The sequence below is a fragment of the Anser anser genome (assembly GCF_964211835.1).
Source record: "Anser anser genome assembly, chromosome: 2".
NCBI lineage: Eukaryota > Metazoa > Chordata > Aves > Anseriformes > Anatidae > Anser > Anser anser.
The window spans coordinates 62,408,045-62,425,486 of NC_139721.1; positions in this window are offsets into that span (position 1 = coordinate 62,408,045).

Genomic DNA, 17,442 nt, shown 5'->3' on the forward strand with positions numbered 1-17,442 from the left:
GCATGCTATTTTCAAAACATAGACTTAGTGAAGGACCCATATTTTTAACTTAAGAGTCTGAGCTGTGCCCTGATTTGCCTTTCTGGAGGGGCTTGTGTTTCTTCTTTCTTCCTATAAGAGCTCTCTATTGTACCTTTGTTGGACAGCAAAATAGCCTAAACCAGATGCTCTAAATCCTCCTTGATATCAAATTATAAACTCCTTCATATGTTACTCAAAAAAACACAAGATCTTTCTGAAGAGAGCAAACCTATGTAATGGAGGACAAGAATTTAGATGTTTCAAGTGTTTTGATTAATATTTACTTCTTTTTTTTTTTTCTTACATGAAAAAAAAAATCATGCTCTGAAAAAGCATCACCTATGCTGTCTTCTATGACCTCTTATCCTCTACTCATGGTATTAAAAGACTTGCCTCAATTTTGGTCACGCAGAGTGAACTGAAATTATTTCAGTGCTAACCTGATATTTCCAGGGCCATGGTGAAGCCAAAAGTCTGTGGCCTAGGGCCATCACATGCCTTTCTAATAGACCCTCAGTACACAGTTAATTATAGGGAGAATTTGGATATCTAGCTGCCAAAAGCCACTGTAGCACAGCACCCAACAGAAAGGCTCCACACTCAGGATCTCTGCTGCATTCAAAGCTGGACACCTTTTACAGGCTTCCCACTTGAAATGGAGATGACCCAGAAGAGCCCAGAAGGCTTAGTGTTGGACAGTACATGCATAATATTTTGGGGAGGGGCAAGCTTTATAAGACCATGCATCTAAAATCATTAAACCTCTTATTAGCAAACGATAGTGCACACATTGTCAGCTAATTAAAATTGGGCCTAACTACTAATGGAGCCATAACCTGGGTCATTGATTCCCAAAGCGTTCATTCTTTTAGTAAGCTAACAGACAAGCTCTGTGGTTCAAACAAGGCAAAATCCGCGCTATAGTTAGTCTATCTTTTTCAACTGTCTGAACTCACCGTTGACTGAAGCTCTTCTGAGGGCATTGAACTGAGTTAGTAGCTCAGCTTTTACAATTGTGGTTATTTCTTGCCTGTTTGTTTGCTCCTAAGTGAAATCTAAAAAGCATTATTTATTAATATTTACAAGAAGGAGACACCATTTCTTCTCTGAAGAGTCTAGATGAACATACTTAGAAGACAAAACAATCTATTCTTCAGATTACTTGGTACAATTTATCAAAACCGAATAATTTGCCCCGGCAAGATTTGGCTACTTATCAAATGAAGCATGGTTGCCCAGTCATTTTCCGGTAGGAACAGTAACATATTGGTATCTTTTGAAGTGTTTTGTTAAATCTGCAGTCAGCTAACACTCAAGAGTAAATATACAGCCACAGCTGAGGCCTTCAACTTGACATTTCCAGGTTCACAAGTCCCAGACCTGTCACACATTTCCTTTGTGACCCTGGACAAGATATTTAATCTCCCAGTCCTCCATCTGTATAACAGCTAATATATTAGTTGTGTTTATTGCTATAGACTGTGGAACAAGAAGAGCGTCCAGTTACAAGTATGTTGAGTGCTGGATATGATGGAGATGTGTTGATAGCTGAGGCCTGAAAGTTGACATAAAAATAAAAATAAAAAAGGAAGAAAGAAAAGAAATCAGAAATCTCAAATGATATTTTGATATTTTTGGCATGATGCTTTCTGAACATATTTCTATAGTCTTCTTACCCAGACCTTCCTTACTTGTGAAATCTCATAGACCCCCCAAGGCTAATAGGGCAGGTGAGGCTCAGTCGAAGGTCTGTTTCCATCTCCAGAGGTCTCTGGATGTATTTAAGAACAATGCTCATATGAACTTCCAGAAATTCATAGCTTTTGGAATAGTCCTGAAACTTTACACCTTTGACACAGTGAGGGTGAATCATTAATTTGGCTCTCAACTTCCATGGAAAGTATTCAATTTGTTTGCATGGTCATATATTTACCACACCAAGACTTTGTCTCCTAGAAGTATAATGCTTGCCAATGAGTTGTTTCTCATGACCTGAGAAGCTAAGTGATGTCTAATATTGATCAGTGGTTCATACATTAATGGAAATAACTAAATTGAAAAAGAACCTCTTTATACACCCAGTGGCAAATTGTATCTGTTTGACTGGAGAGGGCAACCTTTTATTGAACTGCATAGTGGTTTGCTTTTAGTTGAGTTTATTCCTTTCTATAAAGGATTTTTGGCTTTCTGAATTGTTCCACAAAAGAAGTATTTTTTCTCTCTCCTCTGACCACATTTAGTACATGCCTATCTTAATAATGACTCTCAATTTACCTTCAATCACCCCCATGATGTAGGAAAAGACAATCTGAGTTTTCAGTGTCAATGAAGCACAGTGCAATAGGGGATTAATTTATTCCTGCAGACAACAAGTAAGAGTTTGTCCTTTTCCTACAGCTTTTGCCAAGGCATGGAAAGGAAAAGGAACTTCACAACAGACCTTTCAGGTTAGGCTGCAGCAAAATTTTTCTATTTCTTCTTTTCATCAAGTGATACTCATTTCCAAAGTAATGTTGCCTTCCTCAGTCCAAGGAGAGATTCCTTCACCTTGCACCATAGCCATCTCTCCTCTGAAAGAATTATACAATATCGGAAAATGTTGCACTAGAGTGTGAGTTGTTCTCATCCCAAGTCCTGTTTTATTTTCTGTGTCTGATTTTACATCAGCATGCCTACTTCAACTATGTTCTTGTTCCACTTCCTTCCAGTATATTAGCCAGCATCACTATGCTGGTTGACAGGAAGAGAAAAAAGCAAGCCGTACAGGGCAGAGCTAAGGACAGGATTTAGGCTGGCTTAGAAGGATCCAGGTGATCCTGACATTACACAATAGCCACAGGAGATTTTTCAGTTTAACAGCTTTGCTTATGAAGGGACACAACAAATGGAGTTTGTGCAAATTAAACTTGAGGTGAGTTGATAGAGCAGTTTTATTGCTCAGGAAATGACTACACTCTGCTTGGCATTAGTCATTGCCTCCCGATCCCATCTTTGAAAGATCCCAACATTTTATATTTATTTACCAACACAAATTACATTGGCAGCCAGTCACTTCAAGCAATCTGCCTGGTCTGGTACAGCCAAGCATACAAGGTTTCTACAAAGAAAAATAAAAGATCTGTTCTTCCTACTGAGACGGTAACACATATAGCATAGCCCAGGCTGTTGGTCAGCCAGCTGGCACTGAATTACATCACACTTTTTAAAAAAGAAAACTCCTTATTCCACTAATGCTTTCAGTGGGACTTACTATTACAGAAAACAATTATTGGCAATGTGGTATCTTCAGCTATACTGATTTTCTTTCTGTCTTTAACACATTTTTTGACACAGCACTGAAATGTGATGAACTGATACAAAGATATATCTCTGTTGTGGTCAAGCTGTGTTCTCCTCATATTTGTTTTGATTCTAAATAACCAAAACAGCAGACAAAAAAAGGTCTTATTCTGGATTTGTATAAGAATAAAGCAGCAAAACTAAGTAGAAAGATGTTCTTTGTTCTGTAGAGCCTCTCATTTCCATAAATGTTTTGTGTGATCTATTTGGTAAACTCCCGTTAACACTCATTATCTCTGTCCCATGCAGAATTGCTGCCTAGTCATTCCACAGAATAGAAAAATAAGAAAAGTGTTGTCACGATTCATATCTGAAAAGCATTTAAGAAAACAGGCAATTATGGATTTATGAGGACATCTGACTTTTTTTAATAAAAAAAAAAAAAAGGAAAAGTATCTACAGGCAAGCTGGTGCAAGGGCAAGGCTTATGGCAAGGATACCTTAAGTAACTTATTTAAAATGTCAGATTTCAATTTCCCTATCAGTAAAACGTGGTAATAATGTATAAAAGAATGCTATGAGGATTAGTTAATGGGCCAGTTTCTTGCCCTCACCCTCTCTGAATGGCCCTGTGGACATCAGCAGAACTTACTCCCATTAAAAGAAAGAGTTGGCTCAACACACGTGGTGGCTCAAATCCATGAGTTGCTAAACTTCATGCAGATCAAAATGACAACCACTTCTTAGTATGAGATGTGAGTTTTGCTGTATGTTGTCAAGCTCATCTCACAGTCACATCTCATTAGACCCACAGCCTCTTTTTGAAAGCACTTCATCCTCTCCAGCTAGTAGGTACTGGCTCAGTTCAAAAGGTTAAACTGCTTTTTCCAAAGGATTCAGAAGAACAAGTCCTGACAAGAGAGCTGCAACTCCTTGATAAATCATGCACAACACTCAGTCGTGGGACCTGCAAAGTACAGAATTAAATTGTGATCACGTTGGCCTGTGCTGACTCATGGAAATGCAATATGGGAATCATTGTTTTAATCAAGTCACACATGTTAGGTCTTTTTGTAAAATAAAAAACTAGGGTGGGTTGTATAGACTAGGCATAAATACCAAAGAAAAGAGAGGGTCTGTGAAAATCAATCTCTCCTTTATATACTCCCAAATTATACTCATAAAAAAGAGGCCTCCAGCAGCTCTGTCAGTCACGATAAAGCTATCACTCTGAGATTTATTACAGGTTCTCTCCTTGTGGTTTCAATGGAAAAGATCCTACAGGTGTGTTTGCATTACAACCAGAGGTATATGAAGATTAATTACACGTCTGAGTGCTGAAATTCATTGACATATTTTCAAAGATTTAACCTGCATTCAAAGTCAAGTCCTAAAAAGGGGTACTAGCTAAAACAGTCAGAATGGGAATAAAGTACTCTCAAGGATCAAAGAGTAATCACCATTTAACTCTTGGACACAGGAATGTAGCCTGAGTTTTCTCACTGGTGCGTTAAGGAAGCTCTGTGCTTTGCATTTGATCTCCTTTGACAAAATCAAAATTCTACATTATTCACTTTAGCTTCCCCCAAAAAAAGAAGTTTTTGACCCAAGAACATCATTTTCTGAACTCTTTGGGGTCCTTACCTGCGACAGCAGCAGTCCCATGCTCTTCTGTCTACACAGAGAGGCAGAATTTGGCTTTTAGAGAAGGTAATTCAGTTGTGGCTGTTAGGCCACACTGCTTAAATTATTTTCCTCTGCAAGGACAAAACACACACTGCTTAATTTCCTAGGACAGGAAATACTGTTCTTTTCAGTCTGCTGGTCTCTCTCTCTCTGAACCCTCAGCACGAGTAGAGACTGGAGTTCACTCTGTTGGGAAAAAGGTAGGAGAGGCAAGATGTTGCTTCCTTCAAAGGACAATAAAATTAAGCACAGTCCAGTCAACACTCTCCCTGTCATGAGCTGTAGAGTAAACCTGGTTAGAAAGGGAAAATGTTTAGGGTTCACTTTGCCATGGGGCTAAACACATAAAATAGCAATCAGCTTTGCTGTAAAAAAAGCTGCTATGTGTTTTAAATCCACCATCTTGACAAACATCATCTAAATAAGTTGCCGCAGTCCAAATGTATTGGTCCTGTCATGAGAACTGAAGGTAGACCAAGAAAGGATTTTGATTTACTGCTTTTCAAGGTCTTAGATGAACAACTATAAAGTGGTGTTTTTTATTTATATTCTTGCAATTGATGCTAAAGTAGCACTTAGGCAATGAAGTATATAGGTTGCAATTGAAAAAGGAAAAACGTAATCCCTAAACATTGTATATCTTTGTCCAAGTAAAGAAATGAAATATCTAACCAACACTGCCCAAAGTTTCTGGATCTTATTCAGCAGAAAGTTAAACTTCCTGAGAGCTGAGCTGGTGGGGTGGTACGGTGGAGGCAGCATCACCCTGGTGAGAGAAACAAGATGGGGTCCACTACAAAAACACACAAAAGTTCTTGTCTCACCACCTCCCTCCCCCTGCCTCCTCACTCTTTCTGCCAGGGTCGGAGTCTTCCTACCCATTGAATCCTCTGAAAATGGTACAACTAAACACCTCCTAACACACCCACCCCTCCAATTCAGAGCATCAGTACACTTGTATCAGCAGGGAAAGAGACTGAAAGAGTAAGTCAAATAGACAAGAACAAAGCTGTGCAAGACAATCAGTTTATTTTGAAAGATATCATAACACTAGTCAAAAGAAATATAAGCAAATACTAAGAAAATCTTTTTAGCTACATGGAGGACTAACAACTTTTAAATTCCAATATTAATTATTTTTCTTTTGTTATCTTCAGAATTACAAGAAACTATTTATTTTGAAAAAGGATGTTTGACATTTATATGAGATGTCAGAATAAATTTTTCCAAGGGTATCAGCAGAAGACATTTTAAAATAGGGCTACAGCAGCCAGAAAAGTGATGAGTGAGCTTAAGGCATTTTCTGGGTCATCCTACATTCAGGGCCTTTATCTCCCTTACATTCTTTTACTTCTGCGCAGCCACAGCTTGCTGCATTTTCAGGTTTGATTTTCTTTCTCTTACCTGGAACTTGCTGCTGTTGCCACTACCTACTCCTAGGCAAGAGTAGTCACTCCTCCACAGAAAGCTGCCATTCTTTAAAAGAACAAATAGCTGTTAAATTGGATTACTACTAATGATTAACATTTGTACAGTTATTTAATTTCTTTTCCTCTCAGCCCTTACTGATCTAGGAAATTTAGATGTTTTCTGGGGACCACATTAGTGGCAAAGTTTTCACATGGCAGGCTGATGAAATCCCCTTAATGAAGAAAATTTTAAGTCATTTTAAAAAATAAATATTAAAGGCACCAGGCAAGAAGAAAGGCCCATTGAATTTCAAAAAATGACTCTGAAACCACATTTGTTAGTGAAAAAAATTGAACATAGAAATTACTGATCAAGGTTTATTAGCACGGAACTGCAGTCAGTATTGACAGAAGTCAAAACTCAGAATTCAAAACAAGAGATACACAACAGCTTTGCAAGACGACAGGCATTTGACAGCAGGAAGCCAACAAGTAAATCCAACATGTTAAATTTCTTCATCCATTTCTGGGTTAAAATGCCACAGGAAAAAATGTGAACTCTTACATGTGGGTAGCTTTTGATACTTCAAATGATTTATACAAACAACAAAAAAAAAGTATCATATTCAATCTATCAGCTCTCTTAGTCATTAAATCACAAGTGCACATTTTACACTTTTTGCAAGTGTTAACAGAGTTCTCAAGTCTCACTTAGCCACTGCAAGCTTTCCTTCTAATATTACCTGCAACAATCCCTGTTATGAGAGGATTGGGCTGGCTCTAGAGGACCCAATGGATGTCACTTTTATACCAATTCCATAAAATTTATGGTGTTTAGATACAGATCTTTGAGGGACACAGCCAACTTTAAAAAAATAAAATAAAAATAAAAATAAAAATGGATACATGTAAGTCCAACTTACCTATAATTTTTATTAAAAAAAAAATAAGACAAAGAAATATAACTGAACGACTAAAGACAAATATTTTTTCAATATAACATTGCACAATTTTCAACAGAACTGCATTCGGCTGTATTGTTTTGCCCACATAGTAAAATTCTTTGTTTGATGTTGGTCTTTCACACAACAGAATGGAAGGAAAATGTTTGTCAAATTGGAAAATTTGTTTCTAAAAACTAAGCACTGGCGGAGAATTTCCAGGACTGATTTGGGACCTACTATGTTTATAAACATATTTATAAACAGATTTACAAAACAAGACATTGACTTAAAATCAGAAGATTTTAAAAACAATCTATATTGTTTTATTTTTCTTTTTGTCTGGGACTGAAACTTTTCTTTCATATCACCTAGCTTTTTCACTATCATTGAGAAGCACCATATATTTTAATAACAGAGTTTTTCAGGTAATTTGGTTGAAACAATTAGGCATATAAGAAGAACATCAGTTATAACAAGGTGAGTGATAATGTAATAAGGGATTGAGTATGGAATAATCTGAAACCACATTCAAATTATTTTTTATTAAGTTGCATTTCAAGCAGAAATTTGATGTCCCTTTAACACAGTAAAAGGTAACCCAGTTTATAGCTATTTAGCAGTTCCTGTATTAGCAAGATAAGGCTATATTGTATTCTTATACTTTTAAAATCTCTGTGGTCAGGGCAATGAAGCATAATCCAAAAATATACAATAATTTATAGCTGTCTACAGCAAGGATTACGACTCACAGAAGTTTGGAATTTTTCTAACTTTTTCTTTTTAAGAAGGCTCAGAAAAAAGAGTATGTCAGTGACTTCATTTACAGTTAATCAAAATTGTCCCTTTCTCAGAAAGTCTAAAAATTTGTGATAAAAGTCTCACAATTGGAGAACTTGGAAGTAAAAATTTCATGTTTAGTTAATTTTAAAGGAAGTTATATCTCAAACATGTTTATTGATAAACTAATTAAGTAAAAAATTAAAATATTCTTTCTCTTTTTTGCTTTTTTTTTTTTTTTTTTTTTTTGCTGGAAGGAGAGCAGTAGTAGTAAAAGGAAATCCCTAATTCTTTGGAGATTAAGTCAAGAATTCCAGACGTACATAACACGTCATATCAAAAGAAATCTAATACTGCTGGTCAAAAGTCAAAACTAGACATTTCTGATAACAAAATCTTACTTCCTAGCAAGATAAAGCCAGTTGCCTTTGCTTCCTAGTAATATTCTAATAATAATAATTAAAAAAAAAAAAACGATCTCACACACCTTCCTCAGACAACACTTTCTAATTTCATTGGAGGCTTTCCTGAATAAGAATTGCAACATCTGGCCAACACATATGAAACTTGAAGCAAACAGTTGCATCTTGTCTAATACTTAGATTGCAACCCTTAATGATAATTTTTTATATACATATATTTTCTCTTCCAGTTTGAGAAGTGCATAAAATACCTAAAACTATTTACCAAATTCATAGTCATTTGAATTCAAAGGGGATTGAACATTCCATTTGGCTCATCTCTAGCTAATTTTATATTGAGTACAATAAAAAAATAAAAATAGAAAAAAATACAAATAAAAAAGGTAAGGCATAATCTGTAAAGCATACTTGAGATTTTTTTTCCCCTAAATTTTCACTTCTTTACCTGGGAGTGAGTTTTGCTATTAAAAACAAACAAACAAACAAACAAAATACAAAACACACACACACATTTTAGTATTTCAATTGTATATGAGGTGGTAGGGAAAATATTCAGAGATATGTCTTAAACAAGCACAGTCTACACTTAATCTCAGTTATTTCTTGACCGTATCTCAAACAGCAGAAAGGTCCTTGCAATATAGATGTGCTGGAATTATTTTGTGTGCATAAGGATCTGTTTTCCTGGTCAAGCTAAGACAGTGGAATGATTTTTTCAAGAGATCTAAGGATAATAACAAACTTCACTATTTGCATTTCATAAAGTCTGCCTTTTTCTTTTACTTTGTTTAGCATGAGTATAGAGCACCATTTGTAGAAATAAACATATTTCAAAAGGCCTTTCAGAAACTAACATCCATCTCACTATACTTCTGCCCCTCACGAGAAGAAAAAGAATAAGTAGTGTCCATGATGTCATTTAATGGAACTAGTATATCACATGTAGAAACTGTGGCAAGTAAGCAATGTGAAAACCTACATAAACCAGGACATGAATCACCTGTACATTTTTGTTTCAAGCACTAGTAAGCTGTAGTTACATATAATGGCATCAATAGTTCTAAACTCACGAACAGACTCAATATCAAAATAATTCTAAAATTTCCATCCCCTGAAGGAATTGTGTCATTAGGGTTGGGTCTGTAGCTGCCAATTCAAACATGACTCGTGATGTTCTCAGGCACTGAATTGTTCATATGTCTACACCAGTGAAGTCATTAGAACATTTGGTTTCTGCCTGGCCTGTCCCAAGGAACCAAAGTCTCCCTTAACCTTTTCCAGATATGGTTTTGTCTTCAAAAACTGTTGTGGCATAGTTCACAGGTAGGAATCCAGTTTTAGAGGCTTACTAGTAGACAGTTCACTAACAGACACTCAATCCACCTCTATGCCAAAGAACATACCTAAACATGTCCAGTTTACCAGACCAGACATAATCTATGTACTCCAGACCAGAAAATATTTTTTTAGTGTTAACACAAATCCTAGTAGTTTTGCATGTTATGGCCACAAGTCCAGCTCCTCATAATTTGCACACACAGTCAGGAGCAAATCATGCCTATGATGAGTGACGTGGTAGCAGCATGTACCTCATACGTGTTTTTTTGGCAGAGCATTAGAAGAAAAAATGCCATTGACAATTGTCCCTCTTTCACACTTTTGTGCTCTGGATATTTCTGAACTTTGCAAACATTCAGGACAGCCTAAAATTCAGTTACAGATCAGAACAAAAGCATCCTACTGCTGCTCAAAGACTTGAAGTGTTCACAGCATTTAACATGTTTTGTACCTGCTTGCAGAGTTTCTGCAGTTCCTGTGGATGCATTACAACTGCATAGAATTTTGCAGTTTCAAATCCATGGATTCTGCAATAAGATAATCTATCAAAAATAATAATAAAAAAGATAACAATAATTAAAACTTTTATTGACATGAAAATTTTAGTACTTCTTATATATCTCCACACAATAGGGCTGGCACTGGTATAGTAAGCCTAAAACTTTGACATATATACAAACACTCTACAAATGAGGTTTGCAGGACAAACTCATGTTATCCAAAAATTTTGATGCTTTCATTTGCATCTTACACATTTCTATGTTAAGCAATAAAAATCATTTTAGATACAATTCCAAACATAGCTAAGGAGATCTGGAGGAGGAGGTTTTCTCACCCAGGTGTTAGTCAAGGTTTCAGTGGGGTAACATCAATGTACATCAGGTGACGATCTTGACTAACAGTTTAAAATAATGGTATAAAATAAGAAAGAGAAAAAGAAAAATGATGTCCAGGTTACATGAATTATTGCTACTATTCTTTTAATGACTGCAGAGAATGCTTTTCTTGATGATGAGGTAACTTGTGACTAGCCTGAATTTTGCAGATGAAATCAGTATTACTCCTGGTACACAATGAAAAAACTTGCTGATTGTAGCAGTATGAAAGGAAAAGCAGCAGGAAGGGGGAAAATGTATAATTTGTAGGGATTCAAAACATACATCAGGGTTTAATATCTACTATTTCAGTGCAGATGTAGATGCAGCATTTAAAATTTAAACCAATCCTTCAGAGGCTTCTAGATATGTTACAATCTGTAGTTATTTTGCACACATTTCCACGTTCTCAAAAAGTAAAAAAAGTTATTAAGAAAATCAAAACTTCACATAAACTGAATCCAACTGTTTCATCAGTTATCTCTGTAGCAGTGGCATATTTCCCTTGAGTGTTTCAAAGCCGTAGGAACAAGAGAGTATCTCTTGGTAACTCCACAAGGTACTATATTTTATTGGTCAGCAATGCAGAGTATATATCTATACATCCCTTTCCAGATACAATCAGAGATGCTGGCAGTGACCAACCTCTAGCCCTGTGAAAAGGAACCCATCCTCTGAGGGTGAAGGATCCTCATTTTCTGCCCTCTTCTTATGTAAAGTACAAATTGCTAATGCTGTCCAACATGATAACATGGTTTTGGTTTTGTTTAGTCCTTCTTGCAACTGTTGTGCTTTTTTTTTTTTAATCTTTGTTTTGTTGCAACTGACTAGATGTGTGTATAAATATATACAAGTCTACATATATCACTATCAATCAGAATTAGAAATCATTGTGATGGGAGTGTTTAGAAGACTGATAAATCAACTTTTAAATAAAACTTTAGCTGACTGACAGTCATTAATGTCACCCTGTGCCTGTGGTTCTTACACATTGCCATGACATACCTTTTCATACACAAAACTATCAGTCCACTCTATTTCAAATGGGCTGTGAGTGTGCAATACCAGGGAGCTGATGTACCAGTGGTTCTAGTACTTGGTAGTTGATGGTTGAGGAGGTCAAAGCTGTCAGGCTTGACAGCCCTTTGATGGCGAAAGTTCCTCCGGATGCCTGATGTTTTTTGCAGCTTGCTCCTCTCCCAGAAAGGGATCCCATCTGCTCCCAGTGCTGCTTATCTTGTTTTTGGCTTTGCCAGCCATCCTTCTGGGATACTTGTGTACTCAGCAGGATATCCTGCCCATTTGCTGTTCCTTGTGCTTATCGTGGTCTTTGTTCTTTATCTTGCAAGTTTTGTTACTTGGGTTGCTGTTTACATGTTTTCCATGCATACTACTTGTAACTACACCAGGGGTTTTTTACTCTTTGACAGACACATTGTTCACTTATTTATGTGAAAAGCTTATATGTTGTGTTTGGCTATGCCAACATACATACGTATGTATGTTGCTGGCTACACTATTGTAGTATGCTCCTCTTGGTATTCAAGGCAAGTAAATATGAATTATATCCTAAGTATGACTATAACTACAATGTGTATCCTAAGTATAACTATGACAATAATTCATAGGTGTCTGCTCTGGCTACAATGCCCACATCTGCCAGATGGTGTGGTGGTGACCTGAGGTAAAACCATTCTCTCTGGCAGAAATAAGCAACCCAAGAGCTGTTAATTAGACAGATAGAAGAACAGAATAATTAGTACACTTCAATAGAATGCTTTAAAACAACAATTACACTTGTAACACCACTTCTTATAGTCAGTACCGTCTCACTGTAGTGGTGGTCTGCACATTTACTGAAATAAAATCTCTTTCAGGGCAGCAAAATAGAGATTATGTGAAGATGACATTATACAAGGATTCACTATTCATAAAATGAAGTTATTCTCCCTTGTGCTGCAGAATCTGTTAAATTAAAGAACACAGTGGTTAGTATCTTTGATGTAGAAAAGAAGGCAAGAGAGAAGAGAAGGATAAGTGTTATCAGCCTGTCTAAGGGAGAAGCAAAAAAAAAACAGATGTAGGAAAAGACTGATTTTGACTTAAGTAAAACATTTTTTTCAGCCCTAATGAAATGATTTTCTAGACCTGATGTGCAATGGAACTAGCAGCAGAGGCTCTCTGCTTTGATACAGATCAACAAGTGAGAAATCACATGCAAGTATGTTTAGGAAACCTGACATGACAGCTGGTTACCTAGTCTCTCTACTCCACAGATGCACTTCTGCACTGGGGAAGAAAAGGCATCAGTCATACTCTTCAGCCAGAAGGCAAAGTAGGATCATGTTAGGAAAAGTTTTCACGGCTTCTGTGGGAAAAAGATAAAAAATAAAAATTAAAAAATGGAAGCCATGCCAAGAAAAATTGGATGCTGAGAAAAATCTAGAAGAGCCTTTTTGTGAGGAAAGTTCAATTCTGGGGTTACTGATGGTGCTTGCTGAAGAGAGCTTTGCAGGAGCTGTGCTGGGAGACAGGACCACCATAGCCCCTGGACAGAGCAGGCCAGACCATCTGCAGTGTCTTTCAGCTAGGGCAGGCAATCATCTGTACTCGGTAATCTCTTTATCATTTCTTCCTTGCTTAAACAAACTCCCTGCAATCAGTGACACAGAAGGGAGAGGCATCAGCAGCAGAAATCCAGGTATGGTGAGGGGGTTGTTGGGGAGGGGTTAGTGAAGGTGCAAGAAGAAGCACAGCAGAGCATCTGTAGCCTTCCCATCTGTCTCACATACAGCAGCGAGTCTCTGAGACCTCTATTCCACCAAAAAAAGCCCTGCTGTGGGGATTTGCGGTGCACATCACCTCATGAAGGTCCGAGATTCCTATTAGTCACAAGGAGCAAAATGACGAGAGGTAAATTTGTCCCTGGTACCAACACCTGCCAAAGGATGAATGAACACTGTGTACGTCCTTGGGCCTCCTTAAAAGGCTTCCACTGACAGTAGTAGGAATTACTGACCTACCTCCAATATAAACTTGGCCTTCGTGGAACGAGGGATGTGTAATGCATACACTGTGACTGCTCTACTGGTGATCTCAGTCCTGACCCAGTGGGTCTAGTCTGAAATTAGTGGGCTTCTAATTGCTTTTTAATTTAAAGCAATTACAAAAGGGGGCACTACCAAACGTCATTTGTACTTGTGGGATCACATATGGAGTTTGACTGGGAAAAGCATACTGGACAATTTTTTCATTAGAAATTTTATTCTACCCACAGAAAATGCTGGAATGCCTGAAACTCAGAATCTATATGGCAACACGTATGGGCATTTTTATGCACAGACCTTTATTTTGCTTGGAATATTGAAGTAAAAAGCAGGCTCAACTATTTAGACTGGACTGAAACTTATGATTCATGTTCTTAGCTCTGTGGCACTGTTCTTTATTGTTTTAGCCACTTAAGGAGAGACCATTGTTAAAGGTTAACTGAGCCAAAGAGGCATCTAGAAAGAAAATAAATTCCTGATGTCTCTTTATCTTCCTTCAAAATTTACAGCAGCATGGAACATGACCTTGAGAAGTCATGTTAACTGACACAACCATGGCCATGGCTTGCGGTCATTGCAGACAGAGATAAGTTGTGTCCAGCAACCACTTTGCAGATTGTGAGTCAGTTCTCACTAGAGTAAGGTTTTTCCGTGATTGAAACAACACTTTGTCCCTGCATATACTGTGCAGTCACGGTCATTGTTGCATTAGTTAACGTGACTTCTCAAGGACATGTTTTAACTTGTCATATGGTTCCTGTGAAATAAAGCCCGGTGAGAGGGACATCAGGAGAGTATTAGCAAAGTATGGGGCCAGCTCCATCAAAAAGGACAGATTCTCCGGCAGCAGTTCCTAATAGAGAAGTGACATCTCTGCATTGCCACTTCAAGCCCACAGTGCCATCTGAAGTGACATCTCCATGTTGCAGCATGAAGCCTGCAGTGCTATGTGGAGTGACATCTCTGCAGAACTGACTGAAGCCCATCTTAATTGCAGTTCAGTCTCGGGAAAAGAGTTTTACAAAAACATTGCTGGAAACCCTCAGAGGAGGGCAGGCACCAGTTAGCAGCACTGATTCCTGAGTACCAGAAAGCTATTACTATTGTTAATGAAATAATAATGTGCCATTTTTACCCTGAGTTATAAGAACAGTCACCTTTGATAATAAGAACACATTGCTCTGTTTATCTGAGGGGAAGAAGGTGCTACATTTTTCTTCTTGCAAATATGTATCAGGGAAAAAGTAAACATCTTCCGTGCACTAAAAACTGTTCAGCTCTGCTTAAGCAAAATTAAACATGAGGCTTTCTTCCCTGAAAAAATTGTTGAGTCTTGCCTGATTTCTATCCATTCAAGGCTGTGCCTGTATGGCTATGCCTTTAAGCAAACAGTCATAAGCTCTTCCTGGGCCTGGCATCAAGGCTCATGGGTCCACATCTATCCTTTACAGAAGAGTTGCTCCCTTTCTTTCAAGGCCTCACTAGGGCTTCCTCTTTAATTCTGGCTTTGATGTCTGTTTTCCCGACATCCCTCCCCCTCTCCTCCCCAGCAAAATAGTCCAGCAGACTGAGAACAGCCAAAAGAAGTCCAAAACGTATCTGCAACAGAGGTTAAGACTTGAGGGTCATTGAAAGATGAACAATAGTTGGAGTGGAGGAGGGGGGTGATAAAGCAATAGTAGGTTTCCATCAGTTTGGTTTCCAGCTTTCACAGGAGAAAGGGCAAGCAGGAGCTACTCCTTCTCAGTACTAGAGGGCTGTTTATTTACATATTTGTAGATCATTACGGGAGGGCCAGGAATTAAAGTTTGAACACTAGCCAATATTCTCAGGTGGCCAAATTTCAAGTGCTTGACTCAAGTTTTATGTTAGTTAATGATACTTGTGATGAAGTTAAGATTTTTCTTTTCTGGTTTAAGGCACTTTGGAAATAAAGAATGAGGAACCCATGTAGAGCTTGCCCACATCCGATCTCAGTTACTAATAATTTGTTTTCAGACTTGTATTGTTATCCTTGAACTGATTTGATTTTTATGTTATCTTAGTTCAGTTAACATGTTTACTCATGGGTTATGTTTCTGGGATGTGTACTTTTAATAATTCTAAAAGTAAGGAAAGGAAAAGTTTTCTCCTTTCTGAAATTCTCTTTCTGAGACTGCTTTACAGAATCATACTTACACCCTTCTGCTATACTAGTGAAAACATTTTCTCCAGCTGGAGATATTAAAAATTGTTGTATTTACTAGGAACCTTAGTTTTGTTTTTCATATATGGGACTGGTTCAAATTGGCAGTGACAGAAAAGTTGCCTATTGTATAGTACAGGGGAATTCAAACCTGCTGTAACAGTTACTCTCTGCACTGACCTGATGCAATTTTAAGGGACAAGGTGAATACCCATCAGTAGAAAAATGTCGTTATTCACCACAAACAAACAGAATTACCTGTTCTTAACCTTAAGGTCATCTGTTTCACATTCTATCCACCTTGGTCTGATTAGAGAAAATTAGATTCTGAGCTGATTAGCTCAAGACATTTGCTGAAAATGTAGAAATTCATTATTTGATTTTCTTGCGGTAATTCTCACCGAATTTGTATGCTCAATGAACAATGTGGAAGTACTTAACCTTACTAGGGCCCAACCCTGCAACCTTTTGTGTGCCTTATGCTGAGTGGTCTCATCAGGTTAAATGGGACCCCTCACATGAGTAAAGACTGCATAATGGGCATAGTGGGAAGGTGGTTTTACAGTCTGTCAGCAGCATCTTTTTGGCTACTTACATCCTAATTTTGCAGAATTCAGAAATTAGCAGTTTTAGTTGCATCTTTTCAAACCTATCAGGAATGAAGTTGTAAGACCAACATTGGACAATTATCACTATATTAGAATGAGACTGCATTTAGACATGAGAGGTCAGGGGTCATCTAAGTCGCTCCTTTTTTAACTTAAATTTCATTACTTTTGCACATTACATTTGTCAAGGCTACATTAAAATAAGTCCTAAATCAGGTCATCTATGGAGAATGTGGGAATGAAACCATAAGGTGAAGGTTTCTAATCTTTGCTTTGTTTTTCCTTGCCACGTGAGCTTGGGCAAATCATATAAACACCTTTTTCAGCTGCTAAATGACAAAAATCATGTGTAATGTACTCTGTGAGTTTTACTTCACTCATAGATATTAAATGTCTTCAGAATCTTAGCTATACTCAAGAGACCTCTCTCTATATAAACTATACACATCCAAGAAACAATGATTTATTAACAGTATTTTGTCATTTCTTATGTCATCATTTAAATATATTTCCATGTTCCACTACCTCAGGACCATAACCATTGACTTCAATGAGATTCATATCTGTGCTTCACAGATGACTGCCTTAAAATCAATGAACATTTAAAAAATTCATATTCCTTCATTATGTTTTCTGGAAAGCTTTTTGTTTTTGTTTCTTTGGTTAATTTTCACACCTCCATCAGAATATTTACTCTTATTAAAGATAAAAAGGGACAGGAAAAAAATAAATTATCTATGTCACAAGAAGCTCTCTGCATGAAAGTCTGTGTTGAAATGCTGGAATCTGAATAGTAAAAATAATTTCATGTTTATCAGGGCCTAGGATCCTATTTATGGGAGAGTGGACTT